The 22,433-nt window shown below is 41.1% G+C and overlaps 1 pseudogene across 1 annotated transcript in view; it reads right to left on the reverse strand.

Moving 5' to 3' along the window:
• The window catches only part of LOC309652155 (inter-alpha-trypsin inhibitor heavy chain H6-like), a 46,811-nt pseudogene that overhangs the window by 11,199 nt on the left and 13,179 nt on the right, over positions 1 to 22,433 (reverse strand). Inside the window, exons 4-5 of the transcript XR_014268757.1 lie at positions 20,773 to 21,005; positions 15,630 to 15,746 (exon numbers count right to left, since the gene is read on the reverse strand). The product of XR_014268757.1 is annotated as an inter-alpha-trypsin inhibitor heavy chain H6-like (transcript). The remainder of the gene's footprint in view (positions 1 to 15,629; positions 15,747 to 20,772; positions 21,006 to 22,433) is intronic.

Raw genomic sequence — 22,433 nt, forward strand, 5'->3', positions numbered from 1 at the left:
CAAGAGTGTGCAAGGGTTTCAGTTTCTCCACATCTTCACCAACACTTGCTCTCTCTCTCTCTCTCTCTCCCTCCCTCCATACACACACACACACACACACACACACACACACTAGCCATCCTGACAGGTGTGAGGTGATAACTCACTGTGGGTTTGATTTACATTTCCCTGACAATTACTGATGTTGAGCATATTTTTTTCATGAATCTGTTGGTCATTTGATGTCTTCTTTGGAAAAATGTCTATTTAAGTCCTTAGCCCACTTTTAAATCAGGTTGTTAGTTTGCTTTTTATTTTGTTTTGTTTTGTTTTCTGTTGAGTTGTAGGAGTAGTTTGTATATTTTGGATATTAACCCCCTATTAGATATAAGGTTTCCCATTCTGTAGATTTCCTCTTCACTCTGTTGACTGTTTCATTAACTTCCATTCCTGAAATAAATCTCTCTTGGTCATGATGTATTAGCCTTTTCATGTGTCGTAGGGTTCAATTTACAAATAGTTTGCTTGCAATTTTTACACATTCATGAAAGTCAATGACATATTTTTCTTATAGTTTCTTTGTCAGGTTTTGGTATCAGGGTAAGTCTGGTCTCATAACACAATTTGCAAAATGTTTCATCTTTATTATATTCTCTGACAGAGTTTATGTAACATTGGTAAATATTTCTTTCTTAAATGTTCCAAGAATTTGCCAATGCATCCACCTACATCTGAGTTTTCTTGGTAGAAAGGAATTCAATTACAGATTCGATTTATTTAACATATAGAGAGTTATTCACACTTTTGATTTGATCTTGTGTCTATTTTGGTAAGTTGTATTTTTTTAGGAAATTTTATCTTTTTACTGAAGTTATAAGCATTACAAGCATAAAGTTTCTCATAATAAGTACTTCTTATTACTTCTGTTATTTGAATTGGGTAGAAGTTACTATTTTTGGTCTGCAATTTTATGATTTTGGTAAATACATATAGTCACATAATCTAAAACAAAAGAAAGATACAGAACAATTCCATACGTCAAAAAAACTCTCTCATATTGTCCCTTTGTAGTCAACTCCTCCACCCCTCCTAGGTCCTAACAACAACAGATCTGCTTTTCAATAACACTGCCTTTTCCAGAAGGTCTTATGTATGGAATTACACAGTATGTAGCCTTTGGAATCTGTAGTTTTTCTTTTTTCTCTTACCACAACACATTGGAGATTCATCCATGTCATTGCATGTATAAGTAGTTTGTTTATTTTGCTGCTGAGTAGTATTCTATTGTATGAATGCATCAAAGCTTTTTTTTTTTAATTCACCAATTGAAGAACATTAGAGTTGTATCCAGGTTTCGGCAATCATAAATAAATCTGCTATGTTTGTATACGGATTTTCATGTGAACATGAGTTTTCATTTCTCTAGGGTAAATACCTGGCATTCCATTGTATGGGTGTAGCACTGTTTATTTAACCATTCACTAGTTGAAGGACATTTGAGTTGTTTCCTTTTAATTGGTAAGTATGAATAGAGCCACTAAAACATTTCTTTACAAAGTTTATGTGAATTTAAGTTTTGTGTTCTATTGGAAAAAATATAGGCTAGGAATAAGATTTCTAGGTTATATGGTAAGGTTTTTTTTTCGAAATTTATGTGAAATTCCCAAACCACTCTCCATAGTGGCTGTACTATTTTGCATTCCCACCAGAAATATTTGAGAGTTTCTTTTTGTATCCTCACCAGCACTTAGTATTATGAGTTTTTGGTTTGCCTTAGTTTGGTTTTGTTTTTTAAGACATTCCAATAGGTGTAGTGTATCTCGTTGTGATTTTAATGTGTTTTCTAAAATTTTTTGAAAAATGACATACCCCAGAGTGTGGTCTCTTTTGGAAATTGTTTCATGCACACTTAAAAGGAATGTGTATTCTGCTATCATTTGGGGTAGTGCTTTATAGATGTCATTTATGTCAAAACTGGTTAATATTGTTGTTCAAATCACCCATATCCTTACATATTTGTTAACTAATTGTCATCAGTTACTAAGAGAAGCATGCTAAAATCTCTACTTATGATTGTGAATTTATGCCTCCTTTTATTTCTATCAATTTTTTGGTGGGGGGAGTTTAACATTTATTGAGGATAAAGTTTATTTTTTTTCCTCTTTTTATTTTTTTCTAATTTTTTATATATATCAAGCCTGTGATAATTGGTGCATACAAATTTATAAATGTTATATCTTACAATTGAATATCATTACAAAATGATTATCATTACAAAATGTTCCTCTTTATCTTTGTCTTGATTCAAAGCCTGTTTGGTCTGACATTAATACAAGACACCAGCCATCCTTTTAGTTTCAGCCTGTGTCCTTATATTTAAGGTCTATCTATTGTTTAATAAAACATATAATTGAATTCTATCTTTTTAAGTCTTTTCACTGACGTGTGAGGTGTATTTATATTTAATGTAATGAGGACACAGTTCAGTTTGACCCTAATATCTTTTTTAAAAAAATTGTATTGAAGTATAGTTGATCTACAATGTTGTGTTAGTTTCAGGTGTACAGCCGAATGATTCAGTTATATATATATATATATATATGATTAATGATTCAGTTATATATATGTATGTATATATATATATGTATATACAGTCTTTTATATATGTAGTCATATATATACATAATTTTCCAGATTCTTTTCCCTTATAGGTTATTACAAAATATTTCAAATATCCTACATTTGAACTCACCTCCTCTCATGATTACTGGTTTAGATATCATATTTGTGTGAGGATGATTTCCTACCTTTACTATATGTTTGCCTTTACTGGTGAGTTTTGCTATTTTGTAATTTTCTTCTTTCCTGTTGTGGCCTTTTCTTTTCTGCCTAGAGAAGTTCCTTTAGCATTTGTTGTAAAGGTGGTATGGTGGTGCTGAATTCTTTTAGCTTTTGCTTGTCTGTAAAGATTTTGATTTCTCTGTCAAATTTGAACAAGAGTCTTGCTGGGTAGAGTATTCTTGGTTGTAGGTTTTTCCCTTTCATCACTGTAAATATATCATGCCATTCCCTTCTGGTCTACAGAGTTTCTGCTGAAAAATCAGCTGATAACCTAATGGGGATTCCCTTGTATGTTATTTGTTGCTTTTCCCTTGTTGCTTTTAATATTTTCTCTTTATCTTTAATTTTTCTCAATTTGAGTAATATGTGTCTCAGCATGTTCCTCCTTGGGTTAATCCTGTATGGGACTCTCTGTGCTTCCTGGACTTGTGTGACTGTTTCATTTCCCATGTTAGGGAATTTTTCAGCTATTATCTCTTCCAATATTTTCACAGGCCCTTTCTGTCTCTCTTCTCCTTCTGGGACCCATATAATGCAAATGTTGGTGCATTTGATGTTGTCTCAGAGGTCTTTTAAACTGTTCTCACTTCTTTTCATTCTTTTTTCTTTATTCTGTTCCACAGCAGTAATTTCCACCACTCTGTCTTCCAGCTCCCTTATCCACTCTTCTGCCTCATTTATTCTGCTATTGATTACTTCTAGTGTGATTTTTATTTCAGTTATGGTATTCTTCAACTTTGGTTTTCTCTATATTTCCTAATTCTTTGTTAAAAACTTCTTGTACCTTCTCACTCTGTGCATCCATTCTTTTCCTGAGTTCTTGGATCATCTTTATGATCATTACCCTGAATTCTTTCTTGGGTAGATTGCTTATCTCCACTTCACTTAGTTGTTCTTTAGGGATTTTACCTTGTTCCTTTGTCTGGAACATATTCCTCTGCTGTCTCATTTTGTCTAATTGTATTTATATTTTATGTATGTGGAAAGTTAGATATGTTTCTCCAATGTTTCTCAACCTTGGAGAAGTGGCCTACACATCCCAGGAGTACACTCCCCTCTCTTCACCCATGTGCCAGGCACCAACTGGTCCCAGGGTAGGTCCTGACCTGTTTGAGGACTCAGTTCCACTGGCTGAGGAATTGTAGGGTTTTGTTTTTGGTTTTTGGTTTTTGGGGTGTTTTGTTTTGTTTTGTTTTGTTTTGCTTCTGGTGTCTGTCTCCTGGTGTGTGAGGCTGGTCTAGAGACTTGTACAGGCTTCCTGGTGGGAGGGGCCAGTGCCTGCCCACTGGTGGGTGGAGCTGGATCTTGGCCATCTGGTGGGCAGAGCCATCTCAAGGGGCATGTCTAGAGGCAGCTGTGGGTTCAGAAAGTCTTTAGGCAGCCTGTCTGCTGATGGATGGTGTTGTGTTCCTGCCTTGTTGGTTGTTTGACCTGACTCATACCAGCACTGGAGCCTACAGGCTGTTGGATGGAGCCAGGTCTTGGTGCTAATTACCCAAGCAACATGTCTGTCTCCAGCAAGAGTTCAAGTAGATGAACACTCCCTTATATTTCTGCCACTAGCTTTTATGACCCCAGAGAGGGCCACAGCCACCCCCAATTCCCCAGGAGAATCTCTAAGAGCAGCAGGTAGGTCTGGCCCAGGTTCCTATGAAGTCACTGCTTTTGCCCTGGGTCCCTGTGCACATGAGACCTTGTGTGTGCCCTGCAAGAGTGGAGTCTCTATCTCCCACAATCCTGTGGTGGTCCTGCAATCAAGCCCCACTGGGCTTCACAGCCAAATGCTCTGGGAGCTCCTCCTCCTGATGCCAGGCACCCAGGCTGGGGAGCCTGACATGGGTCTCAGAATTCTCACTCTTGTGGGAAAACTTCTACAATATAATTATTCTCCAGTTTGTGGGTGGACCACCCAGGGAGTATGGGATTTGATTATATCACGAGTGTGTCCCTCCTACCATCATGTTGGGTTTCTTCTTTATGTCTTTGGATGTAGAATATCTTTCTTGGTAGGTTCCAGTCTTTTTCTTATTGGTTGTTCAGCAATTAGCTGTAATTTTGGTGTTCTTGTAAGAGGAGGTAAGCTCAAGGTCCTTCTACTCCACCATCTTGTCTCCTCCCATAAACCTAATATCTTAATACTACTTTTCTATTTGTCCCATCTGTTCTTTGTATCTTTAGTTCTCCTCCCCTGACTTCTTTTGGATTAATTAGTACATATTGTTCCATTTTATCTCATTTATTAAATTTTTAGTTATATAATGTTGTATTGTTGTCATGTTTACCCTAAATACTACACTATGCATTCTTGCCTTATTATAGTCTACCTTAACTTAGTAGTTTAACCACTACTCAAAGAATGAAAGAACCATAAAACCATTTAACTCCATTTATTTCCTTTATGCACTTTACTTTAAAAATATTTTTAGTTCTACCTACTATAAATCCTATAGCAAGTAATTAACATTGTTGCAAAAAACAGTCAGTATTCTTTTACATTTACTCATATGTGTATCTTTTCCAAGGGAACTTCAACCCGTTCTACAATTCTGTTTGTCCATCTAGGTTCATTTTACTTTAACTTAAAGAACATCCTCTACTACTTATTGTAGCTTGAGTTTGCTGGAAATAAATTCTATCAGTACTTGTCCAAAAATGTCATAATTTTACCTTAATTTTTTTTTCTCTTTTTATTTATTTATTTTTTTGATGGTTCTTTTTTGTTGTTATTATTGAGAAATACTGACATACAACATTTTCAGTTTTAGGTGTACAACATAATGATTCGATACATGTATATATTGTGAGATGATCACCAAACTAAGTCCAGTCAACACCCATTACCACATATAATTACAATTTTTTTCCCTTGTGATTAGATCCCTCAAGATCTACTCTCCTAGCAACCTTCAAATATACAATACAGTACTATTAACTACAGTTATCATGCTGTCATTACATCTGCAACACTCATTTATTTTATAACTGGAAGTTTACCCTTTGTCCACATTTACCCATTTCACTCATACCCCAGCAGTGTCTAAACTAGAATACCAGTACCCCTGGAAATGCATGAAAACATCCTTACATCACTGAAGGATTTTTTGAGAAGTCAATTTCAAGAATCTCAAGAAACCTTTTTCACAATTGATCTGTGTAAGAATGAGCTTATGTTCATAATAATAATTATCCTACTTTACAAAAGATGTACATATTCCTCATCCAACCCAAATATTAGCACGATACTTTCCCCTGGGTTATATTTCCAGAGCATCAAACAAGAGCATAAATGAAAATGCTAGTTTGGGAGAAATCTCCTTTAACAATAAATCAAAGCACACTAACCCATAGGGCTTCCTATCTTGCTTAGTAAGACTTAGCATTAGATATTGGATATTTTGGCCCGCATTAGGATATTCTGAATTCAGAACAGATGAATCAATATAAATTAGTGAGGATTTTTCTTTTCAATATAAGTAGAATACATATTTAATATATGTTATATATTTGTGTATAATGGAATATTTGGGAGACTCCCAAATTTTTTGAGATACACTGACTGAAACCTACAGATAAATGATGTTTTATTCAATTAAGTATTAAAACCAAATTTGTCAAATCATATAATTAAATATTCCTGTTAGTTAATTCTCATCTTATAAATGTTTACTATTTCTTACCTAATTTTATCAAAAAATAAGTGTGTTCAGATATAGAGAACAAACCAGTGGTTACCAGTGGGGAGAGGGGGGAGGGGCAAGGTAGGTAGGGGTAAGGGAGTGGGAGGTAAACACTACTGGGTGTAAGGTAGGCTACAAGGATGTATTGTTCAACACAGGGAATATAGCCAATATTTTGTAATAACTGTAAATGGAGTATAACCTCTAAACATTTTATAAAAAATTAAAAATTCAAAAAAGTCATAAAAAAGTATATTTATATTTATGGTGAAAAATCAGAAACAACTTAAAAACTGTAAGTAGGTTGATTTTTTTTCAAAATTCTTGTAGAGAATATACTAACACAAATGTATAAAGAAAGGGTTGTGCTCATCTTTAAGTGAGTGTGAGCAGTGACCATAGTTTTATTTGGCAAGCACTATATTTAAAAATTTTTTCAACCTGAATGTATTTAGGTAGGGTTGGGGGGAGGCATACTCTCTTGAATTCTTCACCACAGAGCCTTCCACTCCCTATTATTAGCACTTAGCTCAGTTAACTCATTTACTATTCCTGTATGGCCCCTCTTGGGCTTTCAGTTTACAACTCCTATAAAGATATAGTATGTGTTTGGAATAATACTAGGAGGTAGTTGTTGAGAGTCAATTCTCCAAGTGTCTCTAACATTTATGCACATCTTGCAACTGATGCACATTTTCCCTTTATTCATACTATCTTTTTTTTTCACACACACACACTATTTTATTTTTACAAGAGATAAATAGACTGACACCAAGCATTGTACATGGATGACCACAACAAAAGCAACAATGATTGCAATTACCAAACATGAAACACACTCATACTATGTCATAATATTGACATTCAGTCCAGTAATCCTCCACTGTAACAGCTCCTTTACTTTGCACTGAAAATTGATTTGTATATTCTTTGCCTCTGAGTCCTTGTTGGATTTTTTTTTTAATTCAGACAGAAAGTCACAAAAATTATACTCATCCTCATCAGTTCACTCAGTCCCATGTAATTAATTTTTTTTTCATCTTGATCTTTTGTTAGCACTTTTATGAGTTCATCAGTTTTTCATTAGAGTTCTGAAAATGCTTATTCATTCAGTTCAGCAGTACAGTCAGTTACCAGAAACCTGTACTTGTCAGAGTCTTTTCCATGAATTTCTTAAAGATGAAACCCTTTTATAGGAACATATTTGCAAAAGCATCATAGTACACACAGAACTGTCTGTAAATGACAAAAGACTTAAAAATGACCACCGTTAAAGATTTGACGAAAGTTCATAATAATGCAGTTGACAAGAAAATTAGTTATTTCTGAGATATACATTTTAAGGTAATAACTAGGATTATGACTTATAACATTACACCAGAACATATAAGATTTTTAGAAATTTCATGTAATGTCTAAAACATTTATATTAACATATTTCCATACAAATAACACAATGAAAGTTTAGTATTAGTTGTTTTGTTTGTTTGTTTTTTTATACTGCAGGTTCTTATTAGGCATCAGTTTTATACACATCAGTGTATACATGTCAATCCCAATCGCCCAATTCAGCACACCACCATCCCCACCCCACCGCAGTTTTCCCCCCTTGGTGTCCATATGTCCGTTCTCTACATCTGTGTCTCAACTTCTGCCCTGCAAACCGGTTCATCTGTACCATTTTTCTAGGTTCCACATACATGTGTTAATATACGATATTTGTTTTTCTCTTTCTGACTTACTTCACTCTGTATGACAGTCTCTAGATCCATCCACGTCTCAGCAAATGACTCAATTTCGTTCCTTTTTACGGCTGAGTAATATTCCATTGTATATATGTACCACTTCTTCTTTATCCATTCGTCTGTTGATGGGCATTTAGGTTGCTTCCATGACCTGGCTATTGTAAATAGTGCTGCAATGAACATTCGGGTGCATGTGTCTTTTTGAATTACGGTTTTCTCTGGGTATATGCCCAGTAGTGGGATTGCTGGGTCATATGGTAATTCTATTTTTAGTTTTTTAAGGAACCTCCATACTGTTCTCCATAGTGACTGTATCCATTTACATTCCCACCAACAGTGCAAGAGGGTTCCCTTTTATCCACACCGTCTCCAGCATTTGTTGTTTGTAGATTTTCTGATGACACCCATTCTAACTGGTGTGAGGTGGTACCTCATTGTAGTTTTGATTTGCATTTCTCTAATAATTAGTGATGTGGAGCATCTTTTCATGTGCTTCATGGCCGTCTGTATGTCTTCTTTGGAGAAATGTCTATTTAGGTGTTCTGCCCATTCTTGAATTGGGGTGTTTGTTTCTTTAATATTGAGCTGAATGAGCTGTTTATATGTTTTGGAGATTAATCCTTTGTCCGTTGATTCGTTTGCAGATATTTTCTCCCATTCTGAGGGTTGTCTTTTCATCTTGTTTATGGTTTCCTTTGCTGTGCAAAAGCTTTGAAGTTTCATTAGGTCCCATTTGTTTATTTTTGTTTTTATTTCTATTACTCTAGGAGGTGGATCAAAAAAGATCTTACTGTGATTTATGTCATAGAGTGTTCTTCCTATGTTTTCCTCTAAGAGTTTTATAGTGTCCAGTCTTACATTTAGGTCTCGAATCCATTGTGAGTTTATTTTTGTGTATGGTGTTAGGGAGTATTCTAATTTCATTCTTTTACATGTAGCTGTCCAGTTTTCCCAGCACCAATTATTGAAGAGACTGTCTTTTCTCCATTGTATATCTTTGCCTCCTTTGTCATAGATTAGTTGACCATAGGTGCATGGGTTTATCTCTGGGCTTTCTATCTTGTACCATTGATCTATGTTTCTGTTTTTGTGCCAGTACCATATTGTCTTGATTACTGTAGCTTTGTAGTATAGTCTAAAGTCAGGGAGTCTGATTCCTCCAGCTCCGTTTTTTTCCCTCAAGACTGCTTTGGCTATTCGGGGTCTTTTGTGTCTCCATACAAATTTTAAGATGATTTGTTCTAGTTCCGTAAAAAATGCCATTGGTAATTTCATAGGGATTGCATTGAATCTGTAGATTGCTTTGGGTAGTATAGTCATTTTCACAATGTTGAAACTTCCAATCCAAGAACATGGTATATCTCTCCATCTGTTGGTATCATCTTTAATTTCTTTCATCAGTGTCTTATAGTTTTCTACATACAGGTCTTTTGTCTCCCTAGGTAGGTTTATTCCTAGGTATTTTATTCTTTTTGTTGCAATGGTAAATGGGAGTGTTTCCATAATTTCTCTTTCAGATTTTTCATCATTAGTGTATAAGAATGCCAGAGATTTCTGTGCATTATTTTTGTATCCTGCAAATTTACCAAATTCATTATTTACCTCTAGCAGTTTTCTGGTGGCAGTTTTAGGATTCTCTATATATAGTATCATGTCATCCACAAACAGTGACAGTTTTACTTCTTCTTTTCCGATTTGGATTCCTTTTATTTCTTTTTCTTCTCTGATTGCTGTGGCTAACACTTCCAAAACTATGTTGAATAATAGTGGTGAGAGCGGACATCCTTGTCTCGTTCCTGATCTTAGAGGAAATGCTTTCAGTTTTTCACCATTGAGAATGATGTTGGCTGTGGGTTTGTCATATATGGCCTTTATTATGTTGAGGTAGGTTCCCTCTATACCCACTTTCTGGAGAGTTTTTATCATAAATGGGTGTTGAATTTTCTCAAAAGCTTTTTCTGCATCTATTGAGATGATCATATGGTTTTTCTTCTTCAATTTGTTAATAGGGTGTATCACATTGATTGATTTGCGTATATTGAAGAATCCTTGCATCCCTGGGATAAATCCCACTTGATCGTGGTGTATGATCCTTTTAATGTTTTGTTGGATTCTGTTTGCTAGTATTTTGTTGAGGATTTTTGCATCTATATTCATCAGTGATATTGGTCTGTAATTTTCTTTCTTTGTAGTGTCTTTGTCTGGTTTTGGTATCAGGGCGATGGTGGCCTCATAGAATGAGTTTGGGAGTGTTCCTTCCTCTGCAATTTTTTGGAAGATTTTGAGATGGATAGGTGTTAGCTCTTCTCTAAATGTTTGATAGAATTCACCTATGAAGCCATCTGGTCCTGGACTTTTGTTTGTTGGAAGATTTTTAATCACAGTTTCAATTTCATTGCTTGTGATTGGTCTGTTCATATTTTCTGTTTCTTCCTGCTTCAGTCTTCGAAGGTTATACCTTTCTAAGAATTTGTCCATTTCTTCCAGGTTGTCCATTTTATTGGCATAAAGTTGCTTGTAGTAGTCTCTTAGGATGCTTTGTATTTCTGCAGTGTCTGTTGTAACTTCTCCTTTTTCATTTCTGATTTTACTGAGTTGAGTCCTCTCCCTCTTTTTCTTGATGAGTCTGGCTAATGGCTTATCAATTTTGTTTACCTTCTCAAAGAACCAGCTTTTAGTTTTATTGATCTTTGCTACTGTTTTCTTTGTTTCTATTTCATTTATTTCTGCTCTGATCTTTATGATTTCTTTCCTTCTGCTAACTTTGGGTTTTGTTTGTTCTTCTTTCTCTAGTTTCTTTAGGTGTAAGGTTAGATTATTTACTTGAGATTTTTCTTGTTTCTTTAAGTAGGCTTGTATAGCTATAAACTTACCTCTTAGAACTGCTTTTGCTGCATCCCAAAGGTTTTGGGTCGTTGTGTTTTCATTGTCATTTGTCTCTAGGTATTTTTTGATTTCCTCTTTGATTTCTTCAGTGATCTCTTGGTTATTTAGTAACGTATTGTTTAGCCTCCATGTGTTTGTCTTTTTTACGTTTTTTCCCCTGTAATTCATTTCTAATCTCATAGCATTGTGGTCAGAAAAGATGCTTGATATGATTTCAATTTTCTTAAATTTACTGAGGCTTGATTTGTGACCCAAGATGTGATCTATCCTGGAGAATGTTCCGTGTGCACTTGAGAAGAACGTGTAATCTGCTGTTTTTGGATGGACTGTCCTATAAATATCAATTAAATCTATCTGCTCTATTGTGTCATTTAAAGCTTCTGTTTCCTTATTTATTTTCATTTTGGATGATCTGTCCATTGGTGTAAGTGAGATGTTAAAGTCCCCCACTATTATTGTGTTACTGTCAATTTCCTCTTTTATGGCTGTTAGCAGTTGCCTTATGTATTGAGGTGCTCCTATGTTGGGTGCATATATATTTATAATTGTTACATCTTCTTCTTGGATTGATCCCTTTATCATTATGTAGTGTCCTTCTTTGTCTCTTGTAACATTCTTTATTTTAAAGTCTATTTTATCTGATATGAGTATAGCTACTCCAGCTTTCTTTTGATTTCCATTTGCTTGGAATACCTTTTTCCATCCCCTCACTTTCAGTCTGTATGTGTCCCTAGGTCTAAAGTGGGTCTCTTGTAGACAGCATATATATGGGTCTTGTTTTTGTATCCATTCAGCAAGCTTGTGTCTTTTGGTTGGAGCATTTAATCCATTCACGTTTAAGGTAATTATCGATATGTATGTTCCTATGACCATTTTCTTAATTGTTTTGGGTTTATTTTTGTAGGTCCTTTTCTTCTCTTGTGTTTCCCACTTAGAGAATTTCCTTTAGCATTTGTTGTACAGCTGGTTTGGTGGTGCTGAATTCTCTTAGCTTTTGCTTGTCTGTAAAGCTTTTGATTTCTCCATCAAATCTAAATGAGATCCTTGCCGGGTAGAGTAATCTTGGTTGTAGGTTCTTCCCTTTCATCACTTTAACTATATCATGCCACTCCCTTCTGGCTTGTAGAGTTTCTGCTGAGAAATCAGCTGTTAATCTTATGGGAGTTCCCTTGTATGTTATTTGTCATTTTTCCCTTGTTGCTTTCAATAATTTTTCTTTGTCTTTAATTTTTGCCATTTTGATTACTATGTGTCTCGGTGTGTTTCTCCTTGGGTTTATCCTGTATGGGACTCTCTGCGCTTCCTGGACTTGGGTGGCTATTTCCTTTCCCATGTTAGGGAAGTTTTCGATTCTAATCTCTTCAAATATTTTCTCTGGCCCTTTCTCTCTCTCTTCTCCTTCTGGGACCCCTATAATGCGAATGTTGTTGCGTTTAATGTTGTCCCAGAGGTCTCTTAGGCTGTCTTCATTTCTTTTCATTCTTTTTTCTTTAGTCTGTTCCGCAGCAGTGAATTCCACCATTCTGTCTTCCTCTTCACTTATCCGTTCTTCTGCCTCAGTTATTCTGCTATTGATTCCTTCTAGTGTACTTTTCATTTCAGTTATTGTATTGGTCATCTCTGTTTGTTTGTTCTTTAATTCTTCTAGGTCTTTGTTAATCATTTCTTGCATCTTCTCAATCTTTGCCTCCATTCTTATTCCGAGGTCCTGGATCATTTTCACTATCATTATTCTGAATTCTTTTTCTGGAAGGTTGCCTATCTCCACTTCATTTAGTTGTTTTTCTGGGTTTTTTTCTTGTTCCTTCATCTGATATATAGCCCTCTGCCTTTTCATCTTGTCTATCTTTCTGTAACTGTGGGTTTTGGTCCACAGGCTGCAGGATTGTAGTTTTTCTTGCTTCTGCTGTCTGTCCTCTGGTGGTTGAGGCTATCTAGGAGGCTTGATGGGAGGCTCTGGTGGTGGGTAGAGCTGACTGTTGCTGTGGTGGTCAGAGCTCCGTAACACTTTAATCCACTTGACTGTTGATGGGTGGGGCTGGGTTCCCTCCCTGTTGGTTGTTTTGCCTGAGGCAACCCAACACTGGAGCCTACCTGGGCTCTTTGATGGAGTTAATGGCAGACTGTGGGAAGACTCACGCCAAGGAGCACTTCCCAGAGCCTCCGCTGCCAGTGTCCTTGTCCCCACGGTGAAACAGAGCCATCTCCCGCCTCTGCAGGAGACCCCCCAATACCAGCAGGAAGTCTGGTTCAGTCTCCCCCAGGGTCACTGCTCCTTCCCCTGGGTCCCGATGTGCACACTACTTTGTGTGTGCCCTCCAAGAGTGGGGTCTCTGTTTCCCCCAGTCCTTTCGAAGTCCTGCAATCAATTCCCACTAGGTTTCAAAGTCTGATTCTCTAGGAATTCCTCCTCCCATTGCCGGACCCCCAGGTTGGGAAGCCTGATGTGGGGCTCAGAACCTTCATTCCAGTGGGTGGACTTCTGTGGTATAAGTGTTCGCCAGTCTGTGAGTCACCCACCCAACAGTTATGGGATTTGATTTTACTGTGATTGCGCCCCTCCTACCGTCTCACTGTGGCTTCTCCTCTGTCCCTGGACGTGGGGTATCCTCCTTGGTGAGTTCCAGTGTCTTCCTGTCGATGATTGTCCAGCAGCCAGTTGTGATTCTGGTGCTCTCGCAAGAGGGAGTGAGAGCACGTCCTCCTACTCCGCCATCTTGGTTAATCTCTTACCTTAATTTTTGAAGAACATTTTGGCTGGGTACAGAACATAGCTTGGGATTTTCTTAAATATATAATTCCTTTAAAAAAGTCATTGCATTGCCTATGACTTCCATAGTTTCTTTTCAAAGTTCATTTCTAAGATGTATTGCTATTTCCTAAAGATAATAATTCTTTCTCGATGCTCTTGACATTTTTTTCACTTCCATTGGTTTTAAACAGCTTGCTCATGGTGTACCTAGGTCTAGTTTTCTTTCTGTTTTCCCTAACTGGTATTCTCTAAGCTATTAGAATCTATATATTAATTTATTTAATCATTATCACTTTTATGTGGAATCTAAAATCTGGCACAAATGAACATATCTACAAAAGAGAAACAGACTAAGAGACATAGAGGATAGACATGGTGCAAAGGGGAAGGGGGATGAGGGAAGGAATGACTGGGAGTGTAGTATTAGCAAATGTAAATTATTTATAGGATGTATTAACAGCAAGGTCCTACTGTATAGCACAGGGAACTATATTTAATATCCTGTGATAAACCATAATGGAAAAGAATATTTTAAAAAAAGAATGTATATATGTGCATAACTGAGTCACTTTGCTGTACAGCAGAGATTGGCACAACACGGTAAATCAACTATACTCCAATAAATAATAAATAAATTTTAATAAATAAAAATAAAATTTATTTCATCATTTGGCTTTCTGACACATGTTTATAACTCTTTACTATATTATTTTCATTATCTTGGGTGTCTTTGCCTCAATTAAGATACTTTCTAGTGATCTCTTGAACTCACTAATGCTGATTTCTAAAACTAAAAAAATAACATACCCAAAATTAGGTAATCACTAAATATATTTAACAGTAGACTGGATATGAAGACAGTGTTAGTCAAAAGATACTATGGTTAAGTGGCTGAAAAATCACTCTGGCCTAGGATATCTAGGCTTAGAGATTTGGAACTTATGATGTGAAAAAAAAAATCTTAACCTTCCACAGTTTAATGTCCAATAACTTCATGAGATCTTAAGCACCCAGGTACCCAAGATGCTAAAATTCAGGGGATATTGCATCCCATAGCTTTGCTCCAAAGAATTATGTGGTTCTTTCAGTAACAAAGTCTATACTGCCAAAGGATATCAGAACTTTATAATTCTAGAACCAGAGAGTACCATGGTTTGAAACGCTGCTTCCAGAACTTTATGGATTCAGGCTCTAAAGTCAAAATCTCTTTGGCCTATGGCTCCAGGATTCTGTTTCAAGGGTGCTCTTGTAGGTGGGGTACAAGACTGAAGCCTAGATGGACCCAGGACTCTATGGCTTCTAAGCACTATAAGGCCAGTGCACTGTATTCTTCTGACTATATAGTCAAACAAAACCAAGCAAAACAAAGCTGTGGTCCCTTGACAGTTCTGAATCTAAAATGACTACAATTTTAATGTTTTTGACTCAGGCTTTATGATGCCAGAGTACTCTAGCCCAAAGTCTCTATGACTCTGGGCCTTTATGAGACCTGGAGGTTTGTGGTTGAGGCTCATGATGGGTTCAGGCCCCATAGTCCTATGTTTCAGTGTTCCTAGGATTCTGTGGCTCCATGTCTACATGGCTCCTGATATGTAAGGTACCAAGACTCTAAGGTAGGCCTAGGCCTATAAGGTCCAAAGGTGATGGGATGGCAGGGTGTCTTGTCTCAGGGAACCACTGTACCAGCACTCTCTGCTTTCTGAGCTTTCTAAATCAAGAGCTATGAACGATCCCCAGGGTCCTTGTTACCTGCTTCATTTTGGTACCAAACATGGAGCCGCTCGCGTCAATAACAAGCACCACGTTTTTCTCAACAGGTGGAAGGCTTCTGGGTGCAAAGTAATGAACAAAATAGCCATCGCAAATCTGGGAAAAAAGAAGTGGAATGAACAAAAACTGTGAAAGCCAGTCTAAATCAAGTCCCCTCTTATTTTGCTGCATAAAACCCTGCTCTTTTCCTTCCTAGGCCTTATCACTGTTGCTATTAAATAGGCATTTGTGGGATTGTTTGCTCAATGTCCATCTCCTCCACCAGAAGTGTATCTCTGCTGGTCAGGCTGCCAGCCCAGGGCCTGCCCCTGAGCTGTGGAGAAAATGAGACTGGCTTGTGGCCCAAGGCTCCAGGGATCAGGATCTCTGTAATATGTGAGTTCCTGTCTGTGAGAGCTGGGCTTGCATAGTCTTGAGGGCCCCTAGGGACGTTTTGCCTGGGCTCCAGGAACTGAGAGTGTTGTTTTAACCTCCCTCTATAGAGTGAGCCTGAGGCCCGGCTCCATTGCTGCCAGGGGCTGGGAGTTTGCAGGGCCTCCCTCTCCTCCTTAAACCTCCTTTCTGCTGTTGCTGGGCAGAGCAGGGAGGGGAGGAGGGAGCAGAGGCTGAGTGAGCTATTTGTTCAGAGGGGATTGGTTAGACCAGGTGCAGATGCCTTGGGCTATCGGGGATATGATTGGCTGCTGACCCCCTTCCCCCACTCCATCTCTCCTTCTGCAGAGCCTGGGGCCTGGGACAGTTGAGGGAAGCGGAGGGGGAAGCTGGAAGGGCCCCCAGGACCAGTGGCAGCTCAGCCTAAGGAAGTATAGGCTTGCTGAGGGTCTGTGCTGCCCAGGAGCCTGAAGCAAGTTCTGTCCTGGGATAACCAGCTTATTCTCCTCTCAGCCCTTCAGGCATTCTCTGGTCACAAAGCTGGACACACTATCTCCTCCCGTCTTGGAGGGCGGGAGGGGGGTGGTGGAGAGCAGGAAGGAGATGGGAGGACATCTTGCTCTTCCCCTCCACCCCAGCCTTTGAATTAATTCACAAGCACAAGCGTAGGCTTTGTCTGCACTTTTTCCTGGCACTCTACAGCAGTTCCCCAAGCCCTGGGTCAACCATCCTGCAATTGCCCAAGCCACAGGCAGAGTCCAGCTGTCCTTCTGTGTTCTTCCCATACCTGGGTAGGTGAGAGCTTCTGGGAAAATCACATTCCTACCTCTCCATGGTCCCAGGCTCACCAGTGGCCCCACACCTCACATCCTATTATATAAACCAGAGGCATGACCCAGGTCACCAACCTCTCACACTCCCTTCAGCTGTCATGCCACCCCATTCTCAGGAAATGCCTCCCCTCCCTCCTCATGAAAAAATTAAGGGCACCAGGCCATGTCCCTTGGACTGCCCACCCCACCCTTGCACAGGGTCCACACACCTATATGCCTCCTCCCTCTACTGAAAGACAAAACAATCCTTCCCTGACCCCATGCATGCCCAGCCTCCAGTACCTCCTCCACCAGCCAGACTCCTACTCTCCAACCCAGCCCATGCACCTGACTGGGTCTTCTTTAGAGTTTAAAAATGTTAGGGTTTCCCTGGTGGCGCAGTGGTTGAGAGTCTGCCTGCCAATGCAGGGGACATGGGTTTGGGCCCTGGTCTGGGAGGATCCCACATGCTGCGGAGCAACTGGGCCTGTAAGCCACAACTACTGAGCCTGCGCGTCTGGAGCCTGTGCTCCGCAATAAGAGAGGCGACGATAGTGAGAGGCCCGCGCAACCGCAATGAAGAGTGGCCCCCGCTCGCCACAACTGGAGAAAGCCCTCGCACAGAGGCGAAGACCCAGCACAGCCAGAAATTAATTAATTAATTAATTAATTTAAAAAAAATTATGTTGGTGTCTTTTCCATCCACTAAGACAACCTCCATTCATCCCGATCCCACCCAAACTTCAAATCAGCTCCTTTCTTCCCAGTAGCATGCCAAGGTAATGAACTCGACAGCTGTAATGCTCTTCTCACCTCCGGTTTACTCCTCTGCCCACTGCAGACTGGCTTCCAGCCCCACCGCTGATCCATCTCTCACCAAAGGTAGCAACGACCAGTTGGTTGGAAAACTCAGTGGGTGTGTTTCAGTCCTCATCAGACTGCACCTCCCTGATATATTATTTCACAATTGACAATCACTTCTGGTCCTCAGAAGAATCTTTTCCCCTGAGATTCAGAGATGATGAACGGTCCTTATTCTCCTACCAGCTCTCAGGCCCATCGGATTCAGTCTCTTTCTTCATCTGCATTTCCCCCCCTGTCCCTTAAACAGTGTTGCCTAATATTTGTCTGTCATGGCATGCAAAGAAAATGATTACGTTTGTGTAGCACAGTGGAGGGAAGTGGTGGGGATTTAGAGCCCTGAATAGGCTGATGGCAGCTCGTGGGGCCAGATACCCCAAGGGCTGTGGAGATCAATAGCTCCTAGACTGGGAAGCTCTACCTTAGCAACTGCCGTCCTGGATCTGTTCTTCCGACTCTATACATTTGGCCTGGGTCACCTCCCTAGCTCTCTTGGATTCAACCCCTGAATCTCCACTGCTGACCCCACAGCTCTTACCCCAGTCCAATGCTCTTCACTCTTCCCCCTCCACAACTTCATACCCACTCACCATTGGACCTGTTCCCTTGGATGGCTGAAGCCTCCAATGTATGCTGCTCAAACAACAAATTCATTACCTTCCTCCCGTCTCACCCTTGCGTGTCTTTGTCTTTTAGAGGCACCATCATGCACATGGTCACTCCAGATACAAACCTGAGTGTCACCCCTGAATCCTCCTGTGTCCCTCACTCCTCACATCCAACCAGCCACAAATTCATGCTGCTTTGATCTGCTGGATATGTCTCAGGTCCACCCCTCCTCGCCATCCCAAACTAACGAAGCCCAAATTTAGGGTTCCTTTCCCTCGGGTTTCCCTGTTTCTCCTGCGGCCCCTCCCATCCATGCATCGTTGTAGCAGCTGCACGGTCTGGTCTTTCAAAACACAAACCTCATAGCGTCATTCCCTCTCAGGGCTCCCTGGGCATGTTCAACATAAATTTTATGTTCCTTATCAAGCCCCTGTAACACTCATGGCCTTCAATCTCACCTCTTAGCATTTCTTGGGCCTCAAATCAACACTCCAGGAACTCCAATCTACTTGTAGTTCCCTACACACCCCTGGATATTTCCAGCCTCCATTCTCTGTATCATGCAGCCCTCAGTTTACTAGACTGCCTTTGCCTTCTGAGAGCCCCCTTCCCAACTTGGTACACTTCTTTGAATTCTTTAAGACCCAGGTCAGGCTCCCTGACCTCCTCACCCCTCATGATGGCTTCCATCATACTTATGTTGTCATTGACAAAGCACTTCTCATCTTGCGTCATTCTCGTGTCTCTCTGTTTCACCTGGAGACAGTGAATAAGATCTGTGTGTGATTCACTTCAGGGTTCCTGACATCAGCCAGCAGTGGGCATACCGGATTAGGTGCCCATGGAGTGAATGTGTTGGGCTTTGAAAGGCGGGCATACTCATGTAAAATGGGAGGTGAATTGAGGGGTTCTTGGTTGGGGGATGCAGGAATCATAGCACACAGTGGATGGGAGTATCAGTCGTACTATTTAATGCCTAGTTCCGTCTGTTCTATCTGTATCTTTACTCCAGGCAATGGTGGGAGAGGTAAAGAATGAACAAGCAGACAAATGCCTCAGTTCACACGTGCGTGCACACACACACACATACACACACACACACACACACACACACACCCCAGAACACCAGGTTAAGGCCCTGCTGCCACCTACTGGCATGATACCCTCAGCTCCTATTCTGAGAGGGTGAATTCCTTCTATTCCCCTTACACATCAGGCCTCTGTTATACCTCTGTGCCTCTGCATATGCTATTCCCCTCTCTCTGCATGCCCTCCCCTTCATCCTATCGGTCCAGGTGGAGGTAAAGTCTATTCAGTTTTCCTATGCTAACTTAAAGGCCAACTCGTTCAGGAAGGCTCTCATGAAACCCTCCTCAGTGGTATCCATACGTAACCCATTACAGATTTATACACAGCCCTTAGAACCTTTTATGACTGCTCTGGCTCTATGTATTGGGTTACCTCAGGATGGGACATTTCCAAAGGGAGATTACGGCTGTGTCCAACTCATTCCTGACTTCCCAGAGTCACTGAGGGCAGGACTGGGCTAGAGCAGTTTCCTGCTTGATGGAGATGAGTCTACATATGAATGAGTAAGTAAGTGCATGAGGAGAGGTGTAACCAAAGCACTATACTAGCCCAGAGCAGAGAGAGGAATTGTACGTGGGGTGGGGTCATCATGGAGGTGGCCCTGAAGCAAGGTTTTCAGGGATGAGGAGGACACTCACCAGTGGAGAAAGGAGGGAGAAGACATTCCCAGGGCGGCAGATAGTATGAGCACATAATCAGGCACAGATGACTGGCGGGTGCAGGTGATTTGGGACATTGGTGTGTGGTGTGGCATGGTGTGGGGCAGCTGGAGGATGGTTTGTGTGCTGGAGGCAGTGAGAGGTGTGGTGGGAGAAGCAGGCTGGGACCAGACACCTCAGGCTGCCATGCAATTGTTGTTGTCAAGCCAAGGGTCCCGGATCAGCCTCTACCCCTCTGGTAGAGCGTGGGACCTCTGCACGTTCTTCGTGAGTGTGTGAGCTCAGAATTTAAGGGCTCCCTGTTTAGGCAAATGGCTCAAGTGAGGCAAATAGAATTTTTAAAACTTAGAGACATCCAGAAAGCCCAAGAGAACATGAGAGTATCAGAGCTGCAGAAAGTGGGAGAGACTAATCACTGGCCAATGGTTGCCTTTCCAAAAGGTCTGGTTAAGAGTGGGCTATGACTTGCTTCAGTTACGAATGTATTCAACTGGATCTTGATTCAGTTTATACAGTTCCGGGTCTCCAACTCTTTGGGGGACATATGTGCTTCACCAGGTGTGAAGTCATGTGTCGCTACACACCGTCCTGTCCGTGTTCACTAGTCCTCACTGATCCCTAGGGAGAAACAAACGCGCACCTTGTGGAGGCCAGCGCCTTGTTTCCCAGGCCTGTCTGACTCCAGAGCCCACGCTCTTTCCATTCTCCTGGCCCTCTCACCTGCACGTCTCCAACGATGTCCTCCATGACTACATCATACTGGACCACGAAGTCGGCCCTGATGCCTGAACTGGAGAAGGCAGACTGGTCTTGCAGTGTCGCGCAGACGGTAATTCGGACACTGGTCTCTCCCCTCTCAATCCTGGTGGATGGGGGCGAGTCAGCCTCACCTGCATGGGTGGGGAGGGGGTAGGTGGGATGGAGAGCTCGCCAGGCAGAAAGCCAGGTAAAGGGACATCAAAAGAGGCAATATCTGGGGAGGGTGAGAAGTAAGCCCTGCACCACCTGCTGCCCCTTTTGCCTGCAACGCCCCTCCACCTGCCCAAATGCTACATTCCTCTCCCAATCCTACAACCAGCTCCCCCTACTCTGCCTCTTCCACGAGCCCAGCCTGACAGACCCAGCCCCCACTCAGCTCCCAGGCTCTGGCAGCCTGGCCCTCACCCACAACTTCATCCTGGCTCATTTGCCATCCATCCCGGGAGCCCAGTCTCTGGAGGAGTGTCACGTCCCCAGGAGCCTGGATCTCCTCCCGGAGAGACCGTGTCGTGTATGTTGTGGAGAGAGACAGATACACAGTCAGGGCCTCGGTCTCCTCCCATGCCCCTTACTGCTGTGGGAAACTGCAGCCCAGCAACGTTCTCTTCTAGATAGAATTTCATGTGTTTTCTTCCCCCTCTGGCTTCTTGACTCTCAGAATCACGTGTGTGAATAAGACTTTTAGCGCCTCATGAAATCACAGATGAACTTCTGGTCCCGGATGTTTGCTGAGCTGGCCACAAGATCAACTCCTCTGGAATTTCAGCCCAAGACAAATGTCCATTTAGACATGCCTCTGTGCCTCCTTTTTTCCAGAAAATGGAAACTAGGGAATTCTGCTCCCCGCCCCCCTTTCCTGCTACAGCTGTCAGGAAGCTTAGGGGCAAACTGAGCCCCCATACTCTCTGAGGCGCCTGCTTACATACATTCCCTTGGCTTCCTTCCTTTCAGAGGTCTTTGTTCTGTTTTATCCCCACAGGATTGGCTCTCCCCTCCGTTTTAACCTTTAAGGAGAAGGGGGGGAGGGAGCTGCCATTTATAGCTCAGGGTTTAAGCGTGCAGGCTCCAAGGACTCAGATGCTGCCTGTGGGCCCCTGGACAAGTTATTCACACTCTCTAAGCCTCAGGCTCCTCATCTGTAGCACAGGAAGGATAATAGCTCCTCTTTCATAGACAGTGTTTGTGCGAATTCAATGAGATCATTTATGTAAAGCATTTGGAACCATACTTGGATCTTAGTAAGTGCTCGATAATGCTAATGATTACAATTATCATCAGGTCTTCATTACTCTGTACCGGTGATTTGCAGAGAGGAATTTTCTCAAATTCTCACAGTGGTCCTGGGCCATCGATTGCATGTCGCCATCGTACAGACGGGAAAAGTGAAGCAGAGCCAGTGAGTGATTTGCCTGCTGCCCCACCTTTGGAGAAGGTCAAAGCTGGGATTTGAACCCAGGTCTGTGTCTGTCTCTCTCCTGTCTGTATTCCATACTGTCTCTCTGGGTCAGCAGGGTCCAAGAAGGTAGGACATCCGAAGCTAAACAGTTTAGTGAGAGTGGTCACATGACATGGGTGATTTCTCTGTGCCTGTCCACTTGTCCCTCAGCGGAGGCGTCTAGGCC

Source organism: Balaenoptera physalus (genome assembly GCF_965194825.1).
Source record: "Balaenoptera physalus genome assembly, chromosome: X".
NCBI classification, from domain to species: domain Eukaryota; kingdom Metazoa; phylum Chordata; class Mammalia; order Artiodactyla; family Balaenopteridae; genus Balaenoptera; species Balaenoptera physalus.